The sequence below is a fragment of the Tenrec ecaudatus genome, chromosome 14, assembly GCF_050624435.1.
Source record: "Tenrec ecaudatus isolate mTenEca1 chromosome 14, mTenEca1.hap1, whole genome shotgun sequence".
Lineage (NCBI taxonomy): Eukaryota > Metazoa > Chordata > Mammalia > Afrosoricida > Tenrecidae > Tenrec > Tenrec ecaudatus.
The window spans coordinates 58,967,443-58,977,246 of NC_134543.1; positions in this window are offsets into that span (position 1 = coordinate 58,967,443).

The window sequence follows — 9,804 nt, forward strand, 5'->3', positions numbered from 1 at the left end:
CCTTGAGCCAGAGACATTGCCTCTCCTAAGGGTCCTAATTGCAAAAGGCAAACAGTAAAGTTTTCTAACAAATAAGATGAAGTATGGAAACTATAGAAAATTAATGGCACGTGACAAGTGCATTAGTCTGTGTTCTTTAGAGAAACAAATTCACAGAAACTCCTGCATAAGAGAGAGTGTTATATAAAGGGTAAGTGCACATGGACAAAACATCCCCACCCAGTGCTGCCCAAGCCCACAAGTTCAACATTAACCCATATGTCTGACACCAATCCACAAAGTCCTCCTCCATCTCACAGAACACACACTATGATACTGACTGCAGGAGGAAAGCCGAATCAGTGAACGTGTCAGCATCTCAGCGCTTGCAGGGGTCTCCACACGGCTGCTCCAGCACCCAGGACTGCATCGAGGTAGGTCCATGTCCATGTGTCTTCTCCTCAGGGATGTCTTGCAGGAAGTGAGCCATGAGAGCAGGGAACTGGCTAAGGCAGCTGCACCCTGGTCCGACCATCACAAAGCAAGAGACCCGAGAACTCAAAAGGCAAGGTTCACCGAGCCATTTATCCCTCCACCCTTCAATTAATCCCACATGTGTTTATCGGCCAGGTTGGCGCAATAAACTACCTCAACAAGCTTTGCTTATTTGTAAAAGGGATGCCTCAATAAATTACCCACCTTCTAATGTTTACAGATCAAATGAACCAATGCACATCAAATATTTATCAAAGCAATTTTTAATAAAGTAGTGCCTTTAATAAAGTAGTACCTTTTAAATAAATACTTCTAAACTGTCAGAGTGCTTGAACACAATCCCAGTCCCACCGGCAAAGTTTGAGCATCAAATTTCTAAACATCCTCACCAACATTTGGGATTTTCATCCTTTTTTAAAAGTCATCTTCTAGGTTCAGAGTGGATTTCATTTGCATTTCTCTTAAGTCTAATAAAATTTAACATCTCTTTATGTCCTTATTTTCCATCTGCATATTCTGTTCTGCGAAATGTCCTTTGCCTGTTTTCTAATTGAGTTTTAAGAATCCTTTATATATTCTCTATATAAGTTATTTGCAAAATATCAACTTATATTTTCATCAGATTCAATTTTTCTTTTCACAAAATACACTTTGGGTGTTGAGCCTAAGAAATATTTTATCTAGCCCTACATCTCAAAGGTGTTCTTTCTGCTGTTCTTATAAAATTAGTGTTGCCTTTATCTTGAGATAGAAAATTCTATACATTTTAAGTATACATTATGATGGTAGGTATATATTTTTTATTTTAAAATAGCTATATTTCCTCATAGAAATGATAGTAGACAAAAAATAAAGTAATAAATGTGTCTAGCAGTTTTAGAAATTAAATCTAACAATGGTAGTTTTAAAATTATAAAGTATTATTTGACCATTTCATACAAACACTCAAATATATAGAGAAAGTGACCTCTCGTCATCTCAAACATACCCTAAGGCTACTCACTCACTCCCTTCCTCAGAGTCTATGCCGACTCACAGTAACCCTACAGGACTGACTGGACTACACTACTCTTAAGGAACCGAATTCAAACTGTTGACCTTGCAGTTAGCAGCCCAGAACATCACCAGGACTCCACCCAGGCTCCTGGAAAGAGAGCGGCCGATGGAACGCCGCCTGTAAGGAATAGTTTCGGAGACTGCACCTCTTTAAGAGAGCAGAACAGAAAGCCCAGTCTCTGTCCCTCAGAACGGCTAGTGGTTTCAAACTGCTGACCTTGAAGTTAGCAGCCCAACACTATAAACCACCCAAGGCTCCTTAGCTAAGATTGGAGTCTAATTTTTTTGATTGCTCATCAATTCCACATAGAGGAATTTATCTAATGAAGATAATCAGACAGCCACGATCATACTTATGCATGCGAACATTGTTGCGGTTTGTGACAGACATGTTGGAAGTAATCTGCATGCCCATCAGTAAGGGGATGATTTAATCATGAGTGCCCTTGTCCATGAGCTATTCAACTACTTCCTTCTAAATGGCATTCCGACTGGCTGCTCTCTTCCCAGGAGCCTCGGTGGGGCGCTGGGTGTGCCTTGGGCTGTTAACTGCACACCAGCAGGTTGACAGCCCTCTCATAATGAGCCCCTGTCTCAGGACCTGACAGGGTGCTTCTACCCTGTGACAGACGGTCCCTATAAATTGGCACTGACTGCAGGGAGGTGACGTTTTTGTTGATGTTCTTATTTTTTGTTGATGTTCTGGTTTTGGTTTTTGGTGCGCTTTCCACATGCGCTTGCCTCCGACAATGTTAGGATTTTCCTTCCCTCACTCACGCAGACTCATGGTGCTGGGGTAGACCTGTCCTTGTGCGTTTTCAGGACTAACTGCTCTCTGGAGAAGAAAGCTCGGTCTTTCGCTGGGAGGCTGGTGGTGTCCACGTGCGCACCTGGAGGACTGCAGGGCTCGTGTACCCACTCAGCCGCCAACCCACGAGGGTTCTCACGAGTATGAGGCGTTTCCACACTCAGAGCCCTACCCGCAGATCACGACGCAACCGTGACACGGCAAGCCCCCACCCCACCTACAGCAACAGCACACAATCAAAAGTTGAATGCTCTGCTTCAGAGCTCTGTGAAACAGCCCGAAGGCGTTTTTCCCCGTTCGATTCTGGTTTCCCAAGGAGAACGAGCTCTCTATCCACAGAAGCCCTTCGCTTAAGAGCATCGTTCGTTGGCTAGCTTTCCTTTGCCTTTTCACTTCCTCGTTTCCCTGTCAGACATGTCTGTGATCAATCTCCAATAAGCCACCGCACTGAAAGCTTTCTCTGCAGGACTGTGTCAGAGAGAACCAAACTATGACATCAATCCATTGAAAGAGAATGACGAATATGTGTTCAGAAATAAGCTCATTCTTTGTGTATACAAAGGTCCACTATATATTGTTTAGATATGTGTCTCTGTGTGTATACACACACACACACACACACACACATACATGTTGTTGCTAGGTGCCAACGAGTCAGTTCAGAGGCATAGTGATGCTAAAGAAGGAAACCCTGCATGGTCAAGGGTTGATCCCACGCCGAGCCATTGGCACTGCGTCAAACCACTCTTGGAAGGCTCTTTCTCTCTCCCTTAGGTGCGATCGTTTTCTCAACTCCTACTGACCCACGTGACCGAGTAGAACTCCCCATGGGTTCTTCTAGGCGGTCATCATTGTGGAAGGAGGCCTGGTGGCTCTGTGGGCTAAGTACTAGACTGCAAGGTCATCATTTCAAACCCAAACTGGTTCACAGAGAAACATGAGGTGCACCATGCATGCAGTCTTCCAGGTCCCGGGAGCAGTTGAGCTTTGTCCTGTGGGGCGGCTCTGAGTCAGGCGGTGGCGAGCTTGTTTGGTTTGGATCTTTGAGAGAGTACTGGGAGGCTGGACTGCCAAGCCCTAGTTTAACAGCCTAGCAGGGCTTCTTAAAATTATGTATCGTCTGATACGCTTATGAAGCTATGCATGCCTAAGGTCCTTATATTCTTTCTTCCTAGAAAAAGGTTTCATTTTCCACTTTCATTTCTTTCTCCTTTTTTTTCATTAAACATGCATTATTTTAGTGGTTTAAAAACATTACATTGAAGAGACGATTGAAATAAAAGACCCAGTGCAGGGATAGGTTTCCCTTGGGGTTGCTCATAATCAAAAGTGGACGTTAAGAGATTTTGATAACCTAGTTAATAGAGCTTCAGACATTTCCCCCCGTGGAGTACTACAGTAAGAAGAACCACTGTGTCTACACAGTGAGGTCTTTATTCTGAACTAGAATAGCGTAAACAGTGGCTAGCTAATGCAGGGCAAAATGACACTGCTTTGGGCACAATGGCAGAGGAAATAAAGTAAAATTATAGAGCTAAAAAGATGCGCTTAGAAATGCTTGGAAATCATTGAAAAATGGTTGATAAAAATAATACGCACACTGGCTATAAATAACACTGACTAGAGCTTATATGCCAAGACAATTATGCAGAACCCTGTGTTAGAATATAATGCACATACTCGTTAGGATTATCTTTACACTTTTATTTCTTCCCTCCTGAACACTAATTATTTGTTCTTCTCAATTATAGTCTCTCAACTTATTTATTTGTTCTAAAGAATAGTACAATGTACATGAAAAGGATCCCTACCACAATGAGTGTTTTTCTTTTTTCTCTTTCAGGACTCATTAGCTCAGTTGATTTGGGCATGTGCTAATGAGGCCAGCGCCACGGATTCAACCTCAGCCCAATTAGCTGTGCCGAGAACGAGGAATTCCACAGCCCACACTGCTCATCGCAGCCGAGCATGTGCCAATGTTTGCTATTGGTCAGAAAGGCAACTAAGAATCTGTGACTAAATTGATAGTTTACATAATCAACATTGATTAAAAGCTTTAAACCCTTGTTTCACATCTGTGTATTGATACCTGCCACTTCTCCACTATTCCCATGTCTGGAATTGAACCAACAGTCATTCCATAGTATAAGCCAGAAACTGGGACTCAAGCTCAATTACTCTTCATGTTTCATTCCTGTATGAAATCCAATACTACATCTTTTATTCCTGTATGAAATCCAATACTACATCTTTTTAATCTAGCTACTTGTTATCTTCCCCCAGTGCCTCTGCTCTGGACGGTTTTACCACTGAGTACTTAATAGGAGATTGTAATAGCGATGCAGTCTATACCTTTCATTGTCATGCCACCTTCAGTCAACCTTCACATCTTAGCTAATATGATTATTTTAAAATACACGTATAATTTCATTCTCATGTTGAAAGCAATTCCATGATTTCCCATTGATACATAAATAACTATCAAACCTTCTAGCACAGCATAAAAAGCCTGTATGATATAACTTGTCACCAACCCAGTCTGCCTCACCCTGTCCACGGAGCGCTCCCTGCAATCTCTCATACTTGCAGTTTACACTCATTATGTTTAAATGAGAAAGAAAGAGAGAAAAGGAGAGAGAGAGAGAGAGAGAGAAAGGAGAAAGAGAAAGGAAGAAAATTCAACCTCTTTTAGCTTTTTGTTTTATTTTGTTTGTTATGTGCACTAAAAATCTTTGCTTTATGCATAAATCAAATAGGATTTCAAACATGTATTTGTGTTATTCAGAATTAGTTTATTCTTTACATTCTCTTGGATACAGAAAAAGTCTAGTAAATAATAACCAGGAAAAAAATAAAACAAACAAACCACAAATGCAATAGTTGAGCTGATTCTAACACACTGTGAAGCCAGCGGACAGAGTAGGTTTCCCAGGCTGCACATCTTTATGGAGCAGACGAGCAGATCTCTCACCCACAGAGTGACTGGCAGGTTCAAACCTCTTCCTTACCGTTAAGAGCCCAGCACTTAATCACTGGACTATGAGAGCACTTTTATTATTTATTATAAGACATCCATAAAAGGGTGAAGAGTATATAAAAGGGTGAAGGGTAATGTATTTAAATATATTACCATTTTTCATATAAGGAAGTGATTGCAATGGTTCTGTACCTCATTCTTCATGTATATACTTTCAATAACATAAAAGTGCAAATATTCTCAACTGTCTTACAATTTAATAATGCTGTGACAAATGCTATAATGTGGAGGACATAAGCTATGAAGTACCACATTGCCATCAATGCCAACATGTTATGTAGAAACAGGAAAGTGTTAGTTTTATAAAGGGTGTCACCAGATATTTGGAGTTTCGGTTCTGCCAGCAAATGTTGTATGCTATTTTATAATTTTTAAAACTACATGTTTGTGTATTGCTAACTTCTCAAGTGGATAATATTATGTAATGAACTATAATCTGTTCCTCATATTGCTTCACCAACTAAGAAACAGTGGAGAGAACATGCATTTCCAAGGTGCACGGTTGAGGATTTGGGTCTGGAGGCTTACTTGCAAGAGTTTGTATCTTCAACCCCATCCTAATGGGTGTTGAGAATAACTATGGTTATTTACATTTGGATATAAATATAAACAAATATTTCTAGAACATCAATTTTATACTTAAATTTGGTAAAGTCAAAGCTCATAATGGTAGAATTTACATTAGTCAAAGAAGCAGGAGAATAATCTTGTTTGTGTTTCTAATGAATGGACTTAGATTGCCGTACCTTACCTAAATATTTTCCTAATATAATCTTCCTATTCTTTAAGTGAATTTATTTTCTATATTTACCAATATAATTAGAATAATAGAAAATTGCAGGTCTATAAGATAAGAATAACTTTGGAAAGGAAAATTAATTTTTTAAAGAAGACAAGTCCTGTTCTGATAAATGTTTGCTGAAAAGAATATTCCATTCATTCAAAATTATTTTAATTGTAGGACTTTATTTGCCAAATTTTTCATACAGCTTTTGTTTTAGACATTTACTTTCCTATTATTTTTATCCGTGCTTTGTTTAGTGCTGAGTGAATGAAGATGGGTTAGTTTTATTTACTGGAGTACAAGCCTTGAAACTCAGTCATGCGAGGTTTAACACTCTCCTACTACTTCCTCTTCTCCTTTAAAGCCATGCCTGCAAGCACACATTCAGTCACCAGCTCTATATATGATTGAAATCTAGCTTAATGCTACCATCCTAGGTATGCAATATGAATAATATGAAAGATATTATTAATCCTCAAGGTAATCATCAATTTGAGTGTGTTTTTGCTTTCCACGTTTAAAGTAAACTATTTGTAGATCTATCTTGAAGTACAATGTTGTCTGTGATAAGATCATATACATTAGCTTATAAAGAAGATAAGGTAATGCAACTAGTATTAGAATTTACTAAACCACCACATAAGCCAACAGTGAAGAATTTGAAGAATTCTACCAACGTTTTAGTATGAATGGATCAATCACATAATTAATATGCATGGATAATTACTGGTGATTAAAATGCAAATATTAGAAACATGAAAGAAGATCAGTAACTGGAAAATGTGGCCTTAGTGATAGAAGCAAAGCTGGATATTGAATTTTTTAAACTAATAATTTATTCATTGCAAATAAAATAATTCAATATCATCAATCAAAACAAGGCCAGAAACTAACAGTGGAACAGGATGTCTATTGCTCATGTACAAATATAGGTTAAAGCTGAAGATTATTAAAATAAATCCATGAGAGCCAAAATACAACCTTAATCATATTCTACATGAATTCAGAGAACATCTCAAGAATAGATTTGATGTATTGAACACTAATGAATGAAGATCACAATCAGACAAGTGATGAGATGACATCAACAATATAACATTAAGAAAGTAAAAGGTCATTAAAAGAAAAGAAACATTTAAAATGGATGTTAGAAGAGGCTCTGAATCTTCTCTAGATGCAGAAATGCTAAAGTGACTCAAATAAATGATGACATAAAGCGTTGAACATAGAAGTTCAAGGGTAGCTCCCAACAAGACAAAGGATTATGGTGAAATATGGAGGGAGAAAGCCAAAAGAAAACCATCCCCGGCATTTCTCAAATTGAAAGAGCGGGAAAAGGCTCCAGTTTCAAACTGAATATTTATGGGCAAAATGTTAAATGATGCAGAAGGCATTGAAAGAAGGGGAAGAATACACCGGATCAGTGTACCAAAAATAACTTATTTGGACCCACAATCAATACATATGGAAGCAGCAAATCAATCTGCATATTACATCGAGCAGATCTATGGCAAAATACCTTTTTAACATGTTAAAAGCAAAGATGTACCTTGCAGGCCTAAGGTGCACTAGACCCAAGCCACGTATTTTCAGTTTTGTAAAACTGCATAGTGAATAATGAAGACCACAGAAGAATTGATACATTTTAATTATGATGGTGGAGAAGACTATTGATAGTATCATGGCTATCAGAGGGTCCCTGATGGGGGAGTGGTTATGCGTTGGGCTGTGAGCCATGTGGTTGACGATTTGAAACCACCAGGCCCTCCACTGGAGAGACTGGGTTTCTACTCATAAACTATTACAGCCTTGGAAACTCATAGTGAGTCACTGTGGGTCAAGCATGGACTCGATGGCAGTGAGTTTGATTGAGTTGGAGCATGAATGATGAAACTTAGTCTTAGTGCTTTGAACATGGCATCAGGGGAGACCAACTCCAAACCAACTCTCTGCCATGGAGCCAATGCTGACTGAGCGAGACACCACTACGGTTTCAGAAACTATAACTGCTCATGGGCGTAGGAAGCCCAGTCTTCATCCAGAGGAGCAGCTGATTTGAAAAGGCCGACCATGTAGGTCATAGCCCAACATGGAACCACTGCACTGCCAGAAGACAGGAGTCACTAGTAAAGCACATCATGCTCGGTAAAGCACAAGGTCAGAGGAAAAGAGGAAGATCCTTGACCAGTTGGATTGACACAGTGGCTGCAACAATGATGAGGATCAGACTGTATTTCATTCCATTGTACAAAGGATTGTTTACGTCAGAATCAACTCAGTGGTAACTAACAGTCTCTCAATTTTCTGGGTGGAAAGCAGCGGGGAATAGTATTTCAAAATTCATCTGTATTGGGGGTTTTTCTCATCCATTTGTGTAATCTACTAGTCTGTCTTGAGGAAGTACAGCCAAAATGCTCCTTAGAAGCAAGATGTGGAGATTGTGCCTCCTGTACTTTGTACATGTTATCAAGAGAGACTATTCCCTGGAAAAAGGATATCACCCTCGGTAAAGTAGAGGGCCAGATAAGAATGGCCTGGTTTGACGCAGGGGCTCCAATCATGGGCTCAACCATAACAACAACCGTGAGGATGGCAAAGGACCGGCTAACAATTCTTTCTGTTTTGCACCAGGTCTAGGCTTGCTATGAGTCGAACTGACCAGAAGGCACCTAACAATAACCACAATGTTCTGATTAGAAATAATCAATTTTAAAATTTTTGTTATTTTATTCTGAACAGAGTTCATTTATCATTTTCCTTAAGAAAACACTGCTGATTAAATTATTGCATAATATTAATATTTTAATTTGTGACAGGATAATTTTCTTGTCCCTATGATCTTTTTTCTTTTTTTTTAACACTTTATTAGGGACTCATACAACTCATCACAATCCATACATACATTAATTGTATAAAGCACATCTGTACATTCTTTGCCCTAATCATTTTCAAAGCACTTGCTCTCCACTTAAGCCCTTTGCATCAAGTCCTCTAATTTTAGATGCCTTGCCTTTTGTTAAGGATCCTTGAAAGTGCTGGGGCTGCTAAACACGAAATTTTCAGATCTCCCAGAAGCTTTAGAGGAGAGATATGAGGCTCTGCTCTCATAAAGACAATCTCAGAAACCCTGTTTAAGGTTGTTATGAGTGAGAATCCATTCAGTGGCAGTGAGATTGGATTTGGTTATGCTTTTTATTATGAATTAGGCTTCAGAAATATTATAGAAAACTTCCACTATCTTTTGATTCCATTTTTATATGAACTCTTTTTTAAAAATCATTTTATTGGGGGCTCATACAATTCTTATCACAATCCATACATATATCCATTGTGTCAAGCACATATATACATTGGTTGCCATCATCATTCTCAAAACATTTGCCTTCTACTTGAGTCCTTAATATCAGCTCCTCATTTTCCCCCTCCATCCCCCCTATCCCCTCCATCATGAGCCCTTCATAATTCATAAATTCATAATTCATTATTATTTTGTCATATGTTGCACTGTCCAATGTCTCCCCTGCCCACTTCCCTGATATGCATCCCCCAGGGAGAAAGCCATATGTAGATTCTTGTAATCGGTTCCCCCTTTGCATCCCACATTCCCTCCACCCTCCAGGTATTGCCACTCTCACCACTGGTCCT